The sequence below is a fragment of the Cervus elaphus genome, chromosome 25 (assembly GCF_910594005.1).
Source record: "Cervus elaphus chromosome 25, mCerEla1.1, whole genome shotgun sequence".
NCBI classification, from domain to species: Eukaryota; Metazoa; Chordata; class Mammalia; order Artiodactyla; family Cervidae; genus Cervus; species Cervus elaphus.
The window spans coordinates 18,549,372-18,572,591 of record NC_057839.1 but is presented as its reverse complement, the minus strand read 5'-3'; the positions used below and the strand labels follow the sequence as shown (position 1 = coordinate 18,572,591).

Sequence of the window (23,220 nt, the reverse complement as noted above, 5' to 3'; positions counted from 1 at the left end):
TAGATGTTGTATTTTTTTCTTTCAAAAATGTCTATTTGGTTTTTTTTTAATGGTTTTCATTTCTTTGTTGAGATTCCCTATATAAATATTATGACCATTTTCTTTTAAATCCTCAGACATATATGAACAGCAGTTTTAAAGTGCTCATATACTAATTTCAACACATGTCTCACCTCTGGATCTCTATTAATTATTTTTTCTCCTGGTTATAAATTACATGTCCTTGATTTTTCTATGTGCCAAACATTTTGAATGATACAGTTTGGGGAGCTTGAATTTGTCTTACTTTACACACTGTCAAGATTTATTCTGTCATGCAGTTAATACATGGATGGAACAATGTGATGCTTTTGAAACTTTTTGGTTTAGTCTTTGTAAGAGCATCTAGACTATTCCTTACTATAAGACTAGATAGACACTACTCCTAAGTGGCTTTTCTGTGATATCAATGGAATTTCCAGGGTTTTCAATGAAGTGTCTACACTAACTCCAATCCCAGTGTCTCCCAGAACAGGGTAATATCTAGAATCATATTCAGCTCACAGTTCCTTGATAGCTGCTTTTTTCCAGGTCTTGCTCTAATCTTATACATCCGAATATTCAGTCAAATATTTAAGGAGATCCATATGCATATTTATATATCTTATTGTGTGCATAACCCCTTCTAATCTTCTTCCCTACAAATTTCACTCACCTCAGCACTCTCAAATCCTCTCCTTGTTTCTTTGGCACAGCTAAATGTGTGGGTCTCTGTTGGATTTCTCTTATGAGAACCACAGTTTGGAAAGTTTCTACCCCAAACAGAAAGCTCCTCCACTTCAGGACCACAGCTTCTCTTGTCTATTGTCCAGTACCCCTAAACAGATGCTTCATACATGTTTCCAGTATTATAGTTGTTTACTGCAAGAGAATTTGGCTAATACCATTTTAGATCATACTGGAAATCAAAAGTCTGTACTTCGTCTTTTAAAGTTGAGTAAGCTGAGACAAAAAGAAGTTATATAATTTGTCAAATCTCCCACAGGTTAACAGAACTGGATCTGATTCATTTTGGCTCCAGAGTGTGTGGTCTAATGGATAGCGTGGCAATAATGTTTTGGGATTTTTTTTTTTTCATGACCACAGTTTCCTAAAGTTAAAAATAAAAAAGAAATAGTGTAATGTGGTAGGACATGAATAGGTATATTGAATGCCTGGTTACTAAGAAATAGAACATGAGGTTATATAACCATGGTGACAGCAAGTAATAATTTTAGTCTTTTCCCCAGCCAAAAAGTAAAAAGCTACAGTACAGAGTTTCTTTGCTTTCCTGACCTTTGGATTGCTCAGTCTATGTATCCTACTATGCATATTGAATGTCAGAGTTAGTTCCATGAAAAACCAGATATGCTAGAAGTAACTGCATCAACTCAATCATTTGTATCCTTAATGTCATTTATCTAGTTTACTGGTTCAGAAATAAACCACAGTGAAAGCAACCTCAGACAACCTGATGTTGTCAGTTTTGTCAGTCTTTTATCCTGGACCAGTCCTTTATGGTTTTGTTTAATACATTTAGCCTCTAACTTGTATTATCAAATCCTTTTATAATAAATTTCTCCATAAATTTCAAATTAATTAGAATTCTCGAACTTAAGTAGCCTCAGAGATACTTCCCACAATGCTACCAGGCTCATAAACATTTCTAGTTGCACTGCTGACAAGAACATTTATGTTCTTCTTAATGAAATACCACAGATAAAACAACACAAGCTTTCCCTGCAATAGGAAATTAAGATTTTTGCTTCGGCATTATGTTTTTAGATTCTGTGAACTCAGATTTTTATTGCTAAGTTAAAAGTTCTTTCCTTGATTTACTAGTTATAGATCAATATGTATTTGAAGGAAATATTATGTGTCCCAGAAATTACCATCATCAGAAAGCAGAAAAATACTTCCACTTAGTCATCAAGATAGCCCAATACGACATGCATTACCTCAGTTCTTCCTTATGCATGCATGCTAAGTCGCTTCAGTCATGTCCACCTCTTTGCAACCCTGCGGACTGTAGCCCACCAGGCTTCTCTGTCCATGGCATTCTCTAGGTGAGAACACTGGAGTGGGTTGCCATGCCCCCCACCAGGGGGTCTTCCCAACCCAGGGATCAAACCTTCATCTTCTGTGTCTCTTGCACTGGCAGATGGGTTCTTTACCACTAGCACCACCTGGGAAGGCCCAGTCCTTCCTCAAAGACTACCCTCTCACTCCCAAACCCCACCTCCCACTCCTGGCCTTGTGCTCAGTCATGTCCAACTCTTTGCAACGACATGGCCTGTGGCCTGCCAGACTCCTCTGTCCATGGAATATCCCAAGCAAGACTACTGGAGTGGGTTGCCATGTCCTTTTCCAAGGGATCTTCCTGACCCAAGGGTTGCACCGAAGTCTCCTGCGGCTCCTGCATTGCAGGCAGATTCTTTACCCACTGAGCCACCCGGGAAGCAGACTTTCCTCAAGGGAAATCAAATAAACAACCTTGGTATAGCCCCAGCTGTGAACAGATATTATTCCTAGCTTTATGGAAGTAACTGTAGAAAGATTATGACTATAAACTCACAAAGGACAACATTTTGTTACTTTCAACAATATTTGTGAAATGTCTTTTGGAGATATGAGACTGTGCTCACTTTATTCATTTACTCTTACGAAAGGAGGCAGTATGTAATGCTTTGAAGCTAAATAGTGAGAAACCTTGGTCAAGGGCACAAACCTAACTGGGCTCATCCTTCAGGTAAAGGAACTAAAGTGTTAGGTATGATTAAATATAAGAGACATGTAGAGGTGTCTGCCTCCCCGTTGCCTTCTTCTCTGAGAGCTTCCTGGTGATAGTTTGTAGACCACAGCAGCTGAGTTCATGCCCTGTGACCTCAACACCACAGCTCACTGAACTAGGAGTGTACTTTAAGTACCAGACTTTAAGTATCCAATCCTCTAACCAGCTAGTAATCAAACATATTCTCTATACTTATTTTACACTAAGAAGTGGTATGGGAAAATACAGCCATGTGTGCAAACTCAATAGACACAGAGGCTGGCCTGAGGCACTCATTTTTGGCGCCACACTTGCTGACAATTAAGCAGAGAAAGGAGCTCTGTAGTAGTGAGAAGCACAAAGGAATGAGTAAGCACTTAGACACAAGCAGAAGCAAAAGACCAGACTCCGTAACAGGTAGATGAAAAAGCCATGATTTCTTTCCAATTCCTGGTTTTACAAGCCTACCAGCATTTCCGTTTTTAGACCCTGGAGGTTGCCTGTGCAATCCGTAAAATTAATCTCTCTTCCGTGGAACTAACTTGAATAGCTTCCTTGCAGTGAATATTCCCTGACTACAATGCTCAACCATATAGGCCTGATTGTCTTTTTTTAAAAACTCAGAACAGAGTGGCCTAAATTTTAAAAACTTCTTTAGAAATAATTATCCTCAAAAGCAAAGAGGTGGCCCATCCCCCTATCTAAACAAGCTCTGTGGTCCCTTCCAAAATAAATGAGGCAACATAATTAACCATGTATAAGGAATAAACAGCTATTTTGCATTACTTTGCCAATTAAAAAATGGAGGCCAAGAGACTGACAAGCACCTATTGGTGCTTGAGAATCAGCACAATAAAATCAGATTCAATAAAGTAAAATGGAGATGGCATCTGCTACTTGGATTTTAGGAATCATGCATTTTAGAAATCAATTCTGTCAAGCCAAGAGCTATATTAAAATAGCAATAGTTCAGTTCTTTTGTCTTCTATTCCTGTTGTGACATGTATATAATCTTCACTAACAGAGCTTTCTATGTTTACTCAAGTGACCTCATTAGGTTTAGATATTGTCAAGTGTCGATGTACCAAAACAGAGTTTTAAATAACTTATTTCCTTTACTTTATTGCATCTTCAAGCATTAGGAACAATCAGTGTAATTGCCTATTTGCACAAACAAGACATCTTATGATAGTATCACTTCAACTGGTTCTAAATCTAATAAAACCTAATGTTTGCCCAGCATTTTAAAGTTTTCCAAGCACTATCGCATGTGATGTCTCCTTTTGTTCTCTGTAGGAAAGGAAGATGGAATTATTCCTACTTTGCAAAAAGGGTGATAAAGGCCAGGAAAGTCCAGTGTACTCGTTGTCTCTGGGCTGTGTAACAAAGTACCACAACTTCCATGGTGTAAACAATACAATTTTATTATTCTATATTTCTGGGGGTCACAAGGCCAACACAGTCCCGCCAGAATAAAATCAAAGCATTACCAGATAATATACATGCTGTTCTGTGAAACAGATCACCAGCCCAGGTGGGATGCATGAGACAAGTGCTCGGGCCTGGTGCACTGGGAAGACCCAGAGGAATAGGGTGGAGAGGGAGGTGGGAGGGGGGATCGGGATGGGGAATACGTGTAAATCTATGGCTGATTCATATCAATGTATGACAAAACCCACTGAAATGTTGTGAAGTAATTAGCCTCCAACTAATAAAAAAAAATAAAATTAAATTAAAAAAAAGCATTACCAGAGCTGCATTCCCTTCTAGAGAGTCAAAAAGCAAGCAGCTCTGTTTTAATTTCTAGGGTTGTGCCTACAACTCTCCTACTAGGACTTTTCTAGTGGCCTCCTTTTCAGCCACAGATAGCTCTAATACCCTCGTGCCTCTGACTCCAGTGGTGAGGCTGCTTGTATTACAGCCCAAATCTGCAGCAGTCTTTTCCTGTTTTTGACCCCACCCAAAATTAGCAGACGTTCACTTCACCATACAATGGTCACAGCAGTATTGTCAAGTGCTGCCTCAAACACCAAAGAGGATTGCCAAACATATTGCTTCTCTCTTAATGGTAGGAGGCCCAGGGTACAACATCCTGTCCTTTCCTTCCGGGAGGATGTCTTAGGATACTTCGGCTTACATGCCACGTGCTCAGTCTCTGCAGTCACGTCCAACTCTTTGCAGTCTTTGAGTGTGGTGCTGAATCTCTATAATCTTCCCTGGAATGAATTGGGTTTTATTGGTGTTTTGTTTGCTTGGTGATTTTTTTGTTTTTTAAATTTTTATCAGAGTGTGGTTGCTTTACAATGTTTTGTTAGTGGAATAAATGGTAATTAGACTCACTATGTTGGTAAAGGTAGTCTGGGGACAATTTTAGGGCTTCTACTTGGCCTTTCCTGGTACAATAACTTGGATTTAATGGGACAAAGAACACATGTGAGGGTTCCATTATGAATATACACTTAGGAACCAGAGACATGGCCACCAGGTGTGTCCATGGACCTAACGGACCCTCCTTGAGACAGATGTGGGCTAGAGTGCCATTTATTTCTGGGCCCTGATAGGTCTCTATTCTAACAGGAAGTCAATGATGGCACTTTGAGTTCCCTTCTGTATGTTAATTCGGTCCCTGTATCAAGGGCCATCAAAAGGTGTGGGTATTCTCTTTTCTCTGGTTTATTTTCACCCTGTGAATAAATGGTTGCTAGTGTCAATTGGCAGAGGACTGGGAGAATCAAATGACTACATCACTGTACACTCCTGCCATAGTATTGTAAGGTCCTTCCTCATGGGGATGGAGCCTCTTCTTTAGCTGATGGATTCTGGGTGCAGGTGGGTTCAGACCCTGAAACTGTCTAAAAAGTCATGATTCTCCATTGCACAGCTGTCCTGAGCCTTCTAATCATCAAGTCTTGATTTCTTCAGCATATATGTGGTCTCAAACAGAATCTAGCCTTGGCCTGACCCAAGTACTTCTGAAGGCTCTAGACCAGTGTGACCCACTAGGAATTCTACTAGGAATATAATACTGGCCACATGTGCAAAAAGAAACAGGTGAAACTATCTTTAGTATATTTTATTTAACTCAAAATATATGAAGGAGAGATAGGTGTGAAACTTCCTAGATGTCTCAGAGAGAAGTGGCTCTCACTAGTCAAAGTCAATTCTCTGAAGAAAGTAACAGCCATAAGCCATTATCCACAGCATACGTGCATGCATGTGTACATGCTATGTCACTTCAGTCATGTCTGACTCTGTGCAAGCCCATGGACTGTAGCCTGCCAGGCTGCTCTGTCCATGGGATTCTCTAGGCAAGAATACTGGACTGGGTTGCCATGCCCTTCTCCAGGGGATCTTCCCAAACAAGGGATGGAACCTGCATCTCTTACCTATCCTGCATTAGTGGGCAAATGGCTGGATGGCATCACCGACTTGATGAACTTGAGTTTGTGTAAATTCCAGGAGTTGGTGATGGACAGGGAGGCCTGGCATGCTGCGATTCATGGGGTAGCAAAGAGTTGGACACGACTGAGCGACTGAACTGAACTGAACTGAACTATTTACCTCTAGATTATCCACAGCATTTGCAGCTATTACAGAACAAGCTCATTGGCTGGAAAAGGGAAGCTGGCTGGAAGCCCCATGGTATCCACTACACTAAGTTAACTAAAATCCTTTCTATTACTCGTATCCAAAATCTTAACTTGCAACAGAATACCTGAAGTGTGACTCTATCTCATGCCCTTATTTTTAGAAGTCTTCTTAATGTGAGCTATTCCCCAAAGCTGCAAGTGCTGGGCAGTTTAAAATGAAAAAGGGAACAGGGCAAACCTGATATATCCAACTGGGAAATTCTAGCAAGTAAAAACAGAGCCTGAAGTTAAAGCAGGGCCTTTCAGAACTTGCACCCAGCATCACCTGGGAATTCATCAGAGATGCAAATTCAGAAGCTCTTGGGTGGTGGTTGGTGGGGGTGGGGGGGCAAGGTTTCCCCCGCTAACCCTGGGATAAGCAGCCTTCCCAGTGATCCTGATGTACACTCTGGACTGAGAACCAGAGTTAAACTGATGCTTCCTTTAGGAAGGCAACCTCAGCCCTAGCACAGCAAAGGGAGACTCATTAAATACCCATGTTCCTGACCCCGTTAAGGAAAGCAGACCAGCTGCCTGGATGAACAACCCTAATGCTGTGTGCATGCTCCATGAGAGACCTGGGAAGAGAGAGAGGCCTTCATACTTGATGGGTTCATAATTAAGAGTGTACAACTTTTCTGTATGGTAGAGTGCTCTATTTTCAGAGTTTATAGCACAGGAATTCTGAATTTTTACCTGATGTATTTCTGTGGGAAAGTGCAGCCCAGTATGACACCTACTGGTGTAACAGACCTAACACAACGTGACAGAGATACAGAGACGACGGCCAAGTAGCCAGGCCTAAACCCTCTGCCAAGATGCCCTAGATTTGCTAAAATTCAGAGCCAGGAAAATCTGGGGAGTTCACAAAGCTCTAATCAGTTTTCTCTCTAGGGAAGCAAGCCTCCCAATCAAGTTGCAGAGAACAAACTAGTGGTCAGGAGATAAAATAAGTTCAGTTAGAGGCCAGACACAGAAAAGTTATCAGAATAGAACCAAGGGACAAAATACGTTGAAGATTGTCCCTAACTTCAAATAAAGAACTTTTTTATTTAGATGGCAGTTTTAGTCACTTAAAGATTAATCATCAGACCTTACTTATAAAAATAGGACAGAATCATGATAGTGTTTCAGTACCACATTTGATTAGTATATTGCAAATTTCCTGTTCTCACAGTTACCACCCATGCTATTTTGTTTCAATTCTAACCAATCGTGAAACTCTGCAAAAGTTGTTGCAAATATTTGTGAATATTTCTACTCTAAATATTTACTAAAGTATTAAGTACCAATATTAAAATACACTTCTCCATGGATAATAGGTCTGTTATCCATCATGATGAGCCTTTCAGTACAGTGGTTCACTGAGCATTGATACATAGAGATTGTTCCACATACCGTGGCTCGTTAAACAATTTTAATGTATTACCCTACTAAAATGTGTAACATTTAAAAGCTGTACTGAATAAGGCAGATGTGTATGTGTGCATGTATGTGTGAGAGAGCATTTCAGGTACCAGCTGTATTACTAGATTATGATCATGGCCATTTCCTGTGATTGTACTGTGTATGTGTAATTGTGCCTATTAGCAGAGATTACATTGGGATAGATTGGAATCCTTTTACCTCCTTTTGCCAATTGCATGGCTCTGAGCAAGCTATCTAACTTCTTTATGCCTCAGTTTTCTGCTCCATGAAATAGTGATAATAATCATACCCACTCATATATAATAAAACAGTTTGAACAGTATCTCAGATAGGATAAGCACTCTATGTCCATGGAATTCTCCAGGCAAGAATACTGGAGTGAGTAGCTGTCCCCTTCTTCAGGAGATTTTCTGGCGCAGGAATTAGACTAGTCTCACACACTGCAGGCGGATACTTTACTGTCTGAGTCACCAGGAAAACCCCATATGAATGTTAGATACAACTATTAATAAAATGCTAGAACATACAGTTCACTCTATATTTTTCCTATAGAGATGTATAGGCAAATCTGAAACCAATTATTTTCTAGTCTCTTAAGATATTCTTTTGAATAAGATGGAAAAATAAGACTAGATGACAGTTCAATTAAGTGAAATCACTAAAAAATTAAATCATAAGCATTTTTGGTTAGTGAACTGATATTAGTGATCTGGGAAATCTCTAGTGAAATTTTCAGAATTCTCCATCTGCCTTGGCTTGTCCAATATATTATCGATGACCTGAATAAAATGGAAGAGTATACTTATCAAATTTGCAAGTAATATTGAAACAGTCTATAATACAGTGTCTATAACAAAATCAATAATAACAATAATAGTAGCAGTTACACATATTGAATATACTATGGTGGGCAATTTACATGTATATCTGTAACCCATAGGACAATCCTGAATTAGGGATTATAGTTCCCATAACAGGACATTTGTGATTACCTACCTTTCTCTTCTTAATAACAAATCCCTAAGGGAAACTACCTGTCCTATATGGGCCCCAGCCTCAGTTTCTATCACAGGGCTAAGGTTTTCCTAAGCCAGTAGTTCTTTAACTGTGGTCTCAACCAACATCAATGTCATCTGGGAATTTGTTAGAAAAGGAAATTGTGTAGCCTTGCATTAGACCTGGGCTTCCCTGGATTTTCCACTTGCCAATGCAAGAGACATGGGTTTGATCCCTGGGTTGGGAAGATCCCCTGGAGAAAGAAATGGCAACCCACTCCAGTATTCTTGCCTGGGAAATCACATGGACAGAGGAGCATGGCAGACTACAGTCCATGGGGTCACAGAGAGTCAGACAAAACTTAGTGACTAAACAACAACAGCATCAGACCTACTGAATCAGAAACTGTAGGGATGGAATCAATAAATCAGTGTTTTTTATTTTTTTTATTTTTTTTAGAGTAAATCATCTTTATTGACTTCATTTCTAATAACAAATAAGTTGTATTTATTTAAAAATTTTTTTTAATTTATTTTTATTAGTTGGAGGCTAATTACTTTACAATATTGTAGTGTTTTTTGCCATACACTGACATGAATCAGCCATGGATTTACATGTGTTACCCATCCCGATCCCCCCTCCTGCCTCCCTCCCCATCCCATCCCTCTGGGTCTTCCCAGTGCACCAGCCCTGAGCACTTTAAAAAGTCCTACAAGTGATTCTGATACATAGCTAGTTTGAGAGCACTGGTTGTAACCAATCTGATTATCCCTTATCAGGGACTGACTTAAATAAGGTCATGATAGACTCCTGGAAAAATGAAATGTGAGAGGAAATCTGAGGGCTCTCTGCTGCTGCTGCTAAATCGCTCCAATCGTGTCCAACTCTGTGCGACCCCATAGATGACAGCCCACCAGGCTCCTCTGTCCCTGGGATTCTCCAGGCAAGAATACTGGAGTGGGTTGCCATTTCCTTCTCCAATGCGTGCGTGCACGCTAAGTCGCTTCAGTTGAGGGCCTTCTAGAAAATGTTTACTTCTTTCTTTGAAAGAACCTTTTGAGAAGGAGTCCCTCTCTTGCTGGTGGACATTTTCATGTCTATCTGTGATTCCTGGAGCAGTGGAAGCCATCCTGAAGCCATAAAGATTGGAATTAGCCAGAGGAGAACACACTGAATGTAGCAAGATGGAAGAATAGAAGGAGCATGGATCTTGATGACATCACTTAACCACCAAATTTACCAAAACTAAAATTGTATTACCTTCAGACTTATTATTTTAATATATCCTCATTAATTAGCCATTTTGATTGGGAGTTTCTAATATCTATAACAAAAATTGCCCTAAGAAATACCACAGTTTTGCAGTAAAGAACACCAAAGCACTGAGAGAATGAGTTACTTTCTCAAGCTCAAAATTCAAAACTCTTTCATGATGACCTGGAGGGATGGGATGGGAGGGAGAGGAGAGAGGCTAGGCAGGGAGGAAATATGTACATAATTAAGGCTGATTCACATTGTTGTATGGCAAAAGTAATTACAACATTGTAAAAATTATAAATAAGTACATTGTGAATAAAAAGATTCTATTAGGATCCTCAGTTTGAAGTCCCCTATTGGAAAAAAATTCAAAACTCTTTCAATAAACCAGACAAGTGGATATATGTCTGTGTAGCTTAGGAAAGGACTAGAAGTAAAGGTAGAGAGGTGAAGAGGTGAGGCATAGCCTCAAGTAAGTTCATTTTTAAAAGCCCTAAGAAATTCAGATGCTGCATAAACCAGTAGGATGGCAAAGTACAAAAAGGGAGGAAAGAGGTTTAAGGCAATGTAGGGTTCAGTCAATGAAAATTGACCAGGGAAGAATAAACAAGGAGGGAAAAGGTTATACTATGTTGCACATTAGTACATTTTAATCTCATCTAAAGTACTATGCTCAGTTCTAGGTACCTCAATTGTTTTCATGGAAACAGTTGAGAACAAATAGATCATAATATGACTAGGAGATGAAAAGGTCTGAGAATCAAGCTGTAGATTTTTAGCTAAGAAAAGGTAAGGCTCACAAAACTGTAACTGTATTATTCAAGTCTCTTTGGGAACAACTAAGGGAAACTCAACCCAAACTGACTTACATACAATCTTTTGGTTCGTGTATCTAAAAGTTCAATAAGTAACACAGCATGAGGTGTGGGCTGAGTCCATGTGCTCTGACAATGTATGTGGTAGGGCTTTGTTTTGTTCTCAAGGCACTGTTTTCTTGGGTTTCCTTCATCCTCAGCCAGGCTCTCTCCCCATGTCCCAACCTCATATTCCAGTGTTTTAGCAATTCTGTAAGATGGAGAGCTTCTCTTCTCCAGTATTTTTCATAGAAGTCCCAGTATAGCATCCTACTGAACCCATTTGAATGACTAGCCTGAAAGTGAAAGTGAAAAGTGAAAGTGAAAGTCGCTCAGTCATGTCTGACTCTTTGTGACCGCATGGAATTCTCCAGGCCAGAATACAGGAGTGGGTAGCCTTTCCCTTCTCCAGGGGATCTTCCCAACACAGGTATCGAACTTAGGTCTCCTGCATTGCAGGCAGATTCTTTACCAATGGAGCTATCAGGGACTAGGACTAGTTGACTAGCCTAGGATTGAAATAATCACTGTGGCCAGGGAAATTGAATATGCTAAATGAGAAGATCTCCATTATGTACACATCCTAAAGGGTAGGGATAAGAAAGCTTTCATTCCTTGGTAAACTCCATCAGTGGAAAATAAGATGGAGATTAAATTTCCCATTGGAAAATTGATTATTCTGAGAAGAAAGAAAAAAGGATCCTGGGAAGGCTAAAATAGAGATGACCACTTCAATAACACCTGTCTTCAAATATTTGAATGTCTGATAAATAAATAGATTCAGCTTATTTTATCAAGTTTCACTTAATATAATAAGATATAATACATAGAAGTTACTGGGAACCACATTCCTAATCTACACAAGAAAGAATGTTATCTTTACATATCTCAACAGTGAATAGGTTGCACCAGAAAGCAAGGATGTCTATCATGAGAAGTTTGCAGGCCAAGATCAGATGACCATCTTAGAATGACATCAGTTCAGTTCAGTTCACTTCAGTTTAGTCGCTCAGTCGTGTCCTACTCTTTTGACTCCATAGACTGCAGCATGCCAGGCTTCCCTGTGCTTCACCAAACCCTGGAGCTTGCTCAAACTCATGTCCATCAAGTTGGTGATGCCATCCAATTATCTTATCCTCTGTCGTCCTTTTCTCCTCCTGCCTTCAATCTTTCCCAGCATCAGGGTCTTTTCTAAGGAGTTGGCTCTTCCCATCAGGTCACCAAAGAATTGCAGCGTCAGCTTCATCATCAATCCTTCCAATGAATATTCAGGACTGATTTCCTTTAGGGTTGACTGGTTTGATTTCCTTGCAGTCCAAGGGACTGTCCAGAGTCTTCTCCAACACCACACTTCAAAAGCATCTATTCTTCAGTGCTCACATTTCTTTGTTTCAACTCTCACATTCATACATGACTACTGGAAAAACCATAGTTTTGACTAGACAGACGTTTGTCAGCAAAGTAATGCCTCTGCTTTTTAATCCACTATCTAGGTTGTTCATAGCTTTTCTTCCAAAGAGCAAGCGTCTTAATTTTATGTTTGCAGTCACCACCTGCAGTGATTTTGGAGCCCAAGAAAATAAACTCTGTCACTGTTTCCATTGTTTCTCCATCTATTTGCCATGAAGTGATGGGACCAGATGCCATGATCTTCATTTTTTGAATGTTGAGTTTTAAGTTAGGTTTCTCACTCTCCTCTTTCACTTTCGTCAAGAGGCTCTTAGTTTCTCTTCGCTTTCTGCTATAAGGGTGGTGTTATGTATTTCCTGAATTGTTAGAAAAGAGGACCAGAAGAAATCTAAGGTCCTTTCCATCTCTAAATCTATAATATACTCTATAAGCAATCTGGCTAAAGATCATCTAGTGCTGTCATTTTTCCCATAGATGACTCCTTTAAACTGTACTGGTATTTCTGAAATGCCTCTGTCTGATAAAAACAGAGTGGATGATGATGTTGACCAACTCTTCTATTGTTATACTAATTAAAGAAAGGGGAATAGCAAAAAGGACTGGCTGGTGATTAGGAAGTTCTTAAATAGTAATGGCTGCAAATGAGGAGGGAATTCATAGTATGTAATAACAATACTAAAGAGTGTGGTCAGTAAAAATCAAGATGGGATATCTAATCACAAAAAATGACAGAAATGTCAAACATGCATGCTAACCTAAACATAAGAAAGAAAGATTAAAGAACAATGAATAGATACTGGTGAGAGACTTGGTTCAGGGTCATAAAAGGGACTCAATTTGAATCAGTAACCTAATGATTCATAAATGATATTTATTTCCAACTAACTGAATTGGAATCAAGATTGCCAGAAGAAATATCAATAACCTCAGATGCACAGATGACACCACCCTTATGGCAGAATGGGAAGAGGAACTAAAAAGCCTCTTGATGAAGATGAAAGGGGAGAGTGAAAAAGCTGGCTTAAAACTCAGCATTCAAAAAACTAAGATCATGGCATCTGGTCCCATCACTTCTTGGCAAATAGATGGGGAAACAGTGGAAACAGTCATAGACTTATTTTGGGGGCCTCCAAAATCACTGCAGATGGTGACAGTAGCCATAAAATTAAAAGACTCTTGCTCCATGGAAGAAAAGCTATGACAAACCTAGACAGCGTATTAAAAGGCAGAGATGTTACTTTGCTGATATAGGTGCATATACTCAAAGCTGTAGTTTTTCCAGTAGTCATGTATGGATGTGAGAGTTGGGCTATAAAGAAAGCTGAGCACCGAAGAATTTATATTTTTGAAGTGTGATGGTGGAGAAGACTCTTGAGAGTCCTTTGGACTGCAAGGAAATCAAACCAGTCAATCCTAAAGGAAATCAATCCTAAATATTCACTGGAAGGACTGATGCTAAAGCTCCAATACTTTGGCCACCTGATGTGAAGAGCCAACTCATTAGAAAAGACCCTTATGCTGGGAAAGAGTGAAGGCAGGAGGAGAAGAAGATGACAGAGCACGAGATGGTTGGATGGCATCACTGACTCAATGGACATGAGTTTGAGCAGGCTCCAGGAGATGGTGAAGGACAGGCAACCCTGGTGTGCTGCAGTCCATGGGGTCACAGAGAGTCGGACATGACTGAGTGACTGAACAACAACTGAATATTTTAGTGAATTAAATGTAACATCAGGAATGATTTGAAACACGAGTGTGATGCTACTTGAACAGAGGTTGACTCCCTCCCACATGTACAGTCATGGGATTGAGCAGTGGGGAGGGTAATCAGTCTGCCTAAGTCAAACAAACATACTGACCAAGACAAAATACAGTGAGCTCTAATCAGTTGTCTAAGTGGCTCAAAAGTTATCTGGATGAGAGAAAAGATTAATTTTTAACTTAGTGAAAACTGAAATTAAACCCACTTCAGCATAATTGTCTATAAGCTCTCCTTTGAATAAACCTTTTTCCACATGCTTAACTGTTCTCTGAACACAAAATAGTTGGACTAGATTTGAAACTCTTTCATGACTGAGTTGAGGAATCTCTGAACTTTCTAAAATTGTATATGAAATTGATGTCTATTCACTTTGTTCAGAGATGTTCCATAGCTCCTATCAGATTTTTAAAGGAACTGTCACCCATCACAACCCTAATTGAATCCCTCTGACACAAAATTAGCTTCAGAAATGTATACCCTGAATTTTTTGAGAACTCCAATATTTCTGTAACACATATAAGAAAAGGGAAAGGGTAATTAAAGCAAATTGCTACAATGAGCTAAGGAGTAGTGCATGGATTATAACAAGAAGTTTTCACAGAGTTCCAGCTGGCATAGACAAATTAGAGCAGCCTTCCCTCTTAGACTTAGCAGACAGAGAAGACTTGAATTGCTACTGGGCCAGCACTCACCATTAGGGGGCACTCCAAGTGTCTTGAAGTTTGAAAACATATTTCTGGACTAACTCAAAAAGGCACAGAGGTAAGTAAATGTATTTTCATTAGACAAATTACTAAAAATAACATAGGCTATACCTCTGAGTTAGCATTTTTCTGCAGACTTATTCAGCCTACAGGATTTCAGAAGAGTAGATAGATGCATTGTAATTAGAGGTAGTATTACATACAATACTGGAAATAAGAAACCATAAAAAATTATAGATTCTGAAATTTTAGGCTTCTTGCTAAGCTCCCTGAAGCTGCAGCTATCTTTTTTAAAAATTACATCTATGCCTCTGTTTAGGAAAATGGCTGGGAATGAAAATAAATCTTTGTGTCACTAAGCAAGATATTAAAAATCACAGGAAAAAAAAAGGTTGTTCCTGCATATAGCTACTGAGCACATGTGATTTGAAAATAAGATATTCATTTCTGCATGGCTCAGCAACACAAATGCTCTTTCAAAAGAGTAACCTGTGAACAGGTTGGATGCATGAGACAAGTGCTCGGGCCTGGTACACTGGGAAGACCCAGAGGGATCGGGTAGAGAGGGAGGTGGGAGTGGGGATCGGGATGGGGAATACATGTAAATCCATGGCTGATTCATGTCAATGTATGACAAAAACCACTACAATATTGTAAAGCAATTAGCCTCCAACTAATAAAAATAAATGGAAAAAAAAAAGTAACCTGTGAACAGAAATTTCTGGTATGTCATGTGACTGCCTTCACCAAAATATTTTCCAGTGAATTATAAAATGTAAATTGCCCTTATGCCTTCAGCCATGACTGAACTGAATCTCATTCTAGATGTGTGTCTATTGCTGAAATCCTAAGCTCTGTTGCTCCATTAGTTCTATTGCTCCAAAGTTGTTTTCTTTTTCTTTGTGGCCATTTTTGTTCTCCTCTTGCTCCCTAAGCCATGAAGTCCTGACATTCTGCAGCTGTCTGGAGCCTCTTGCTTCCCCACAATACACAGGTCAATGACTGCCATTGCTGCCTTTAGTCCCAAAGCAGGTGAGCATTTCATGCTTTCTCTCACTTTCCATTCTAAGACCATCATACTTCTTCCCAGGTCACTATACTTCTGTCTCCACTCCAGACGCCCTCTGTAGTGACTCAGTCACTGTTTAACATTGCATTCTCTGGATGAATAATTCCAACTACTTTCATTTTTACTATTCTTTCTTTCTACTTTTAGGACTTCCCTAATAGCTCAGTTGGTAAAGAATCCGCCTGCGATGCCAGAGACCCTGGTTCTATTCCTGGGTTGGGAAGATCTGCTGGAGAAGGGACAGGCTACCCACTCCAGTATTCTTCGGCTTCCCTTGTGGCTTAGCTGGTAGAGAATCCACCTGCAATGCAGGAGACCTGGGCTCAATCCCTGGGTTGGGAAGATCCCCCAGAGAAGGGAAGGTCTACCCACTCTAGTATCCTGGCCTGGAGAATTCCATGGACTGTATAGTCCATGGGGTCACAAAGAGTCAGACATGACTGAGCAACTTTCACTTCACTTTCTACTTTTACCAAAATGTCCATCCTAAAATGTTAACCGTTAACATTTGCTCTTCCTGATCAGTAAAACCATTATGGTAAGGTGTGTTTTCAGGCTTCAGTGGTAGCTCAGCTGGTAAAGAATCCACCTGCAATTCAGGAGACCCCAGTTCGATTCCTGAGTCAGGAAGATACCCTGGAGAAGGGATAGGCTACCTACTCCAGTATTCTCAGGATTCCCTGGAGACTCAGATGGTAAAGAATCCACAGGAGGCCTGGGTTCAATCCCTGGGTTGGGAAGATCCCCTGGAGAAGGCGTGGCAACCCACTCCAGTATTTTTGCCTGGAGGATCCCTATGGACAGAAGGGCCTGGTGGGCTACAGTCCATAAGGTCACAAAGAGTTGGACACGACTGAGTGACTAAGCACACAGCACACGCAAGGTGTGTTTTCACATCCTTCAGTCTATACCACTGCTGATATACTTGGTTTCTAAATGAAACACTAAAATATTTAGAATCATCCAAGGCCGTTGGCCTTTTTACAATTATTATTAGTCCCAACAATTATTTTTCATCTTGTATCTAATTATTCCTTTTGTTTTGTTCTTAAATTTAAAAGCTTGGTTTGTCCTTGAGGAATATCTATTAAGTTAACCCTTTCATTTAGCTACAAAAACTTTTTGGAGGAAGGAGGAAAAGAAAGCAATGCCTTTTTTTGCCATGTGTCCTTTCCTATCTCTATTTGCATCTCTATGTTTTCTTCCTCTTTCTATTCACATTTAATAGCAGTTGTTAATTTGAGTACCAGGATAGTGAAAATATCAGTATGAGAATATCACATAACTTTTTGAAATGTTTTTCTATTCTATACTTTGCCATAGACCATTTTCAGTGGTGATTCTAAGACCCTGCTGTTTTATTTGAACAAGATGAATTTTGAAAAAAAAAAAAAGATGAATTTTATTGAGATGTAATGTTTGTTCACAGACTTCTGACATGAACTGGTCTCCATCTACTCAGATGATGTTTCATACCTCTTCTCAGATTTACGGCTGGAGGGAAGGATGACATGCACCCCTCCCAGAAGAGCTCTCAGCTTCTTGCTTGCGGGCTTTCCCTTAGTTCACCTCTGTTTTCCTGAAGCAGCATCACTGCCTACCCTCACTGCCCCAGCTTGGGTTACTCTGAACATCAACCTCAAACTGAGCCTCTCCTGCCTCACCTGTCACCCAGATTATTTTACTTAGTAATACACTGCCCAAGGGCTATGCATCCCTACCAGTATTTAACCACTTCCCCTTCCCATGAATTGGCCAGTCATTTTCAGCTGGAAATATCCTTGATAGGAATAGTAACTTGGTAGAAAGAAATAGTATTTGAAGGTTGCAGGTGGGACAAAGTGGCAGGCAATTCAGTGTCTTTGGGATAGGGAGACAGCTGAGTGAATCAGATCCTGGGGCTCTGGGTTCTGAAAAACAAGAGCAATGATTGGAAGTAAGAAGGATCTTTTTTTTTTTTTCCTTGGTGTACTGTAGTTTATGAATCTTAGCGCCGATAGGCCATGAAAAGAACTCCTCATGCTGTACCGCTCATTGGTCTCAGTTCTCGGAGGTGATGGGAGTTTACCCATTTTCTTGTCTCTTTCTTTTAGTGGAAAGTTAGAAAAAAATGGTGAGTGGCTGTAACTGAAGCTGCTAGATAAAACACTATATTAAATGAGGAGTCTTTCTTTAGGAGCGTATCTTCTCGAAGTGCCTTTGAATTATAATCCTTTTTACTCAGGCACAAATAATTTTTTTCTGAGTTTGGTGTTATTCACGAACCTGATTACTATGCATAGCAGATCCTATTTTCCAAAGATGGCCACAAAAGATATCTTGCATCTCCCAAGCTCTTTTTGCAATGTGACCTTGACATTCCCTCATCAAGAAGGAGAGTTGATTTCTCCACCCCCTTGAATCTGGGTAAGACTTGTCCTTCTTGATGGATAAGAAAATATAGCAGAATGACACTGTTAAGGTATAGCCTTTTGTGACCTGTCACTTTCCTCTTCTTGTTTTTTTAAAACGTTCTCTTGGAATGTTCACCCTGTGAACCTAGCTGCCATTCTATGAGAAACCCAAGCTACAAGGAGAAACTATATGTGGTTGTCCCAGAGAGCCAGGGAGCAAGCTAGGATCAACTGTCACCATGAGAATGAGTCATCTGAAATATCCAGTCCAGGGGAACTTTCAGATCATGATGCCCTGGCAGCCATGTAATTTCAATTATTTTGAGTCCCAAAGTAAGACCCACCCAACTGAGCTCAGTCAATTCACAGAACTATGAGAGAAAATAATTTTATTCTAAGCTGCTAAGGTTTGGCATGATTTCTTAAGCAGTAAGAAGTAACCAGAATACTATATTAAATGGAACCAGATCCTGGGAAGCATCATCTGTTACAGTCAGCTTAAACTTATCTACAGTTATTTCAATAGTAATTTTTTGGAAAACATCCAGCAGGTTTAACATAACTTTAAGATTAAGGGAAATTGAACTAACAATATTAATAATACACGCATGTATGCACGTGTGCTCAATTGTGTCCGACTCTTTGCGATCCCATGGACTGCAGCCTGCCAGGCTCCTCTGTCTATGGGATTTTCCAGGCAAGAATACTGGAGTGGGTTGACATTTCCCCCTCTAAGCGATCTTCTCGATCTAAATAGTGTGTAAAAGTGTATGTGGGCTGCCATAACAAATTCCCACAAACCTGGTGGCTTAAAACAACAGAAATACATCCTCTCATAGTTCTGGAGTTTGTAAGTCTGCAATCAAAATGTGTCAACAAGGACATGAGTCCTCTGAAGCTTCTAGGGGAGAACTCTTCCTTGCCTCTTGCAGATTCTAATGGCTTCTGGCATTCCTTGGCTTCCTTGACTTAGGCTGTGTCACTCCAATCTCTGCGTCTGTCACATTGCCTTCTCCTCTGAGTATGTGTCTTTTCTGTCTGTCTCTCTTTAATCAGATAATACAAGATTATCTCCTCATTTCAAGATTTTAAGTTAAACATACCTACAAAGACCCTTTTCTCAAATAAGATAACATTCTTAGTTTCCAAGGATTTGACAGGGATCTTTTTGGGGAGCCATTTTTTGGTCTATCGTGATTGGTATGGGAACAGGAGCAGTAGAAATAAATCCCTATCACCCTCATGTTACAGGGCAGGTTAATAAAGCGGGTAATTCTCAAGCAAGTGAGTCAGTTCTTTGCACAGTTTCGGAAACAGATGGCAGTTTATGCTGCGGTGTGAATTCCTTCCATAAGATTGATGACCAAGTGCGGGTTACTTTCTGTATTTGTCTTCTGATCAGTTATTGTGATCATTGATTACATATATTAGTATGAAAGAAATGTAGCAAAATAAGTATTTGTAAATGTACTCAGGTCAAGCTCAGTTCAGGATAATATGGATACTAACAAGGTTAACTTTGTCTAACAATGAAGGATGACTTTTTGTTAAACTACTTTGGAATGTCCCTGGCAACCTGCTTACACTGACCACATAGTACTTGGTGTTAGCCATTCCCCAACTTTTAATCATCTCCTTCATATAATTACCACAAATATATTGCATATTTCCTTCACTTGAATTCTGATTTTTTTTTCATCTGCATCACTCCAGCACTATCCTGGTACTAGAAACAATCTAAGCTTTTTACTCAGTCTATCTCTAAAGGAGAACATTTCATAGGAAAAACTCAGTTGATATTCTGACACTAGGTATAAGGACTAGTTACGTGAGATACCAACTAAACTGCCAATAGTGTTGGCAGGTAGTATGATGTCTGCTGGAAAACACACTGAAACACTCAGGTCAGTTAACATTGGCAATTATGTTGCTGTTATGGTTATAACTTTTAAATTTAATCACCACTGATTGAAATTATTTAATATCTGAGTTAAGAATAAAAAGATAATTAACTCCTTCTGCGGAGCCATCTATATAATCCATTCACTGGTCAAAAAAGTTGATTTTAAAATATAGATAATTCTAATATGTAAACCCTCTTCTCTCTCTCTCTCTCTCTCTCTCTCTCTCTCTCTCTCACACACACACACACACACACACACACAGTGGAAGAGGCAGTAGGCTATTACATATATCTCTTTGTATGTCTGTGATCGACTGACAGATGATCAGAGAGATAGAGGTTAATAGCCATGGTGTCTACTGGAAAATGCACTGAAACATCTGTTCACTTAGTATGAAAATCTCCAGGTGCATCCATGTTGCTGCAAATGGCATTATTCATTAGTGTTTATGGCTGAATACTATCCCACTGTATATATATATGTACATAGATATACCGCATTTTTATCCATTCCTCTTTAGATGGACATTTAAGCTGCTTCCATGTCTTGGCTATTATAAACAGTACTACTATAAATATTGGGGTTCATATATCTTTTCTAATTATAGTTTTCACCACATATATGCCCAAGAGTAGAATTGCAGGATCATATGGCAAGGAAATGGCAACCCACTCCAGTACTCTTACCTGGAAAATTCCAGGGGAGAAGCCTGGTAAGCTACAGTCCATGGGGTCGCAAAGAGTCAGACACGACTGAGCAACCTTACTTACTTACTTATGGCAACTCTATTTTTAGTTTTTTAAGAAACATCCTTACTATTCTCCATAGTGACTACACCAATTTACATTTCCCACCAACAGTATGGGAAGGTGCCCTTTTCTCTACATCCTCTCCAGAATTTATTTGCAAACATTTTAATGATGGCCATTTTGACTGGTATGAAGTAATACCTCATTATAGTTCTGACTTGCATTTCTGTAGTAATCAGCAATGTTAAGCATTTTTTCATGGGCTTTTTGTCCATCTCTTCTTTGGAGAAATGTCTGTTTAGATCTTCTACCCATTTTTTGATTGAGTTATTTTTTTTTATATTGAGCTGTATAAACTGTATATTTTGGAAATTAATCTTTTGTCACTTGCATGCTTTGCAAATATTTTCTTTCATTCTGTAGATTGTCTTTTCAGTTTGCTTATGATTCATTCACTGTACAAAAGTTTTTAAATTTAATTGAGTCCCTTATGTTTATTTTTGTTTTTATTCTCGTTTCTCTAGGAGATGGATCCAAAAAGATATTGTTGTAGTTTATTTCAAAGAGTGTTCTGCCTGTGTTTTCCTCTAGGAGTTTTATAGTATCTGATCTTACATTTTGGTCTTTAATCAACTTTGAGTTTATTTTTGTGTATGGTTAGAGAATGTCCTAATTTCATTCTTTCACATGTAGCTGTTCAGCTTTCCCAGCACCACTTTTTAAAGAGATGGTCTTTTCTCCATTGTATATTCTTGCCTCCTTTGTTGTAGATTAATTGGTCATACGTGCCTGAGCTTATTTCTGGGATTTATATCCTGTTCCATTGATGTATGAGTCTGTTTTTGTGCTAGTATCTTACTGTTTTGGTTATTCCATCTTTGTGCTTAGTCGCTCAGTCGTGTCCGACTCTTTGTGTCTCCATGGACTGCAACCCACCAGGCTCCTCTGTCCATGGAATTCTCCAGGCAAGAATACTGGAGTGGGTTGCCGTACCCTCCTCCAGTGGATCTTCCCAACCCAGGTATCAAAACCAGGTCTCCCACATTACAGGTGGATTCTTTACCAACTGAGCCACCAGGGAAGCCCCTCCCTCAAATAATTGAAATAATCCTCCCACTCATTAGCCTATGAAATTACCCAGCCCATAAAAACTTACCACTGTGTATTCAGGGCTACTCTTGAGATGGGAATCGGAGTTCTTGTCTATGGAGCCAAAGAATGGAATCCACAAACACACAGACACTCACGGTAGAAAGCAAATAGGATTCATTAAAGAGGAGGAAAGTACAAAGCTCTCAGCATAGACACTGAGAGGGGGTAAAGAGTCCCGTTATAACTTTGTAGTATAGTCTGAGGTCAGGGAGCCTGATTCCTCCAGCTCCAGTTTTCTTTCTCAAGATTGTTTTGGCTATTTGAGGTCTTCTGTTTTCCCACACAAATTTAAAAAATGTTTTGTTCTACTTGTGAAAAATGCCATTGGTAATTGATAGGGGTTGCACAGACACAACTTGGTGACTGAACACAAGCATTGAATCTATAGCTTGCCTGGGGTAGTATAGTCATTTGAACAATATTGATTCTTCCAATCCAAGAACAGAAACATGGTTTGTATATCTTGAAAATTAACCTGTTGTCAGTTGCATGGTTTGCAAATATTTTCTCCCATTCTGTAGATTGTCTCTTCAGTTTGTTTATGTTTTCCTTTGCTGTGCAAAACTTTCAAGTTGAGGAAGGCAGTTCAGACCATAACACTCTCCTCTCCCTTATTTTCAGTGAGGAAAGAGGAAATTCCACATCATCCCTCATCATTTGATAGGGTGGAGATGCTAATCTCAGCTCCAGTTTGGTAGATTCTAGATGAAGCCCAATAGCTCCTTTGCACTTAGCACCCTGCCCTTGGAACCAAGACAGAACTAAACTACCCAAATGACCAAGAATTAAATAGGGGACTAGTGATCTCCCAATTAAAAATAGAAAATGGGTACTCAGGAATTAAAATAACGCATACCAACAACATCCACACTTAAGAAACTACAGAGTAAGACATTAGTACATAAAAAGCTATTAATATTATGTCTGTCTGTCTGTCTGTCTCTCTGTCCCTCTGTTTTTCAGTACCTATCTATGGGTTGGCCAAAAGTTCACTTGGGATTTTCTGTAACACCTTATGGAAAAACCCAAATGAACCTTTTGGCCAACCCAATATCATTCTATCTATCTATGTACCTATGTAGCTGCTTACCTATCTATCTACAAATAGACACACAACACACACAC

At 39.5% G+C, this 23,220-nt stretch overlaps 1 protein-coding gene across 1 annotated transcript in view; it reads left to right on the top strand.

The window, feature by feature from the left end:
* Positions 1-23,220, top strand: part of RNF180 (ring finger protein 180) — a 450,665-nt gene that overhangs the window by 115,339 nt on the left and 312,106 nt on the right. The gene's annotated exons all lie outside the window — the stretch shown is intronic.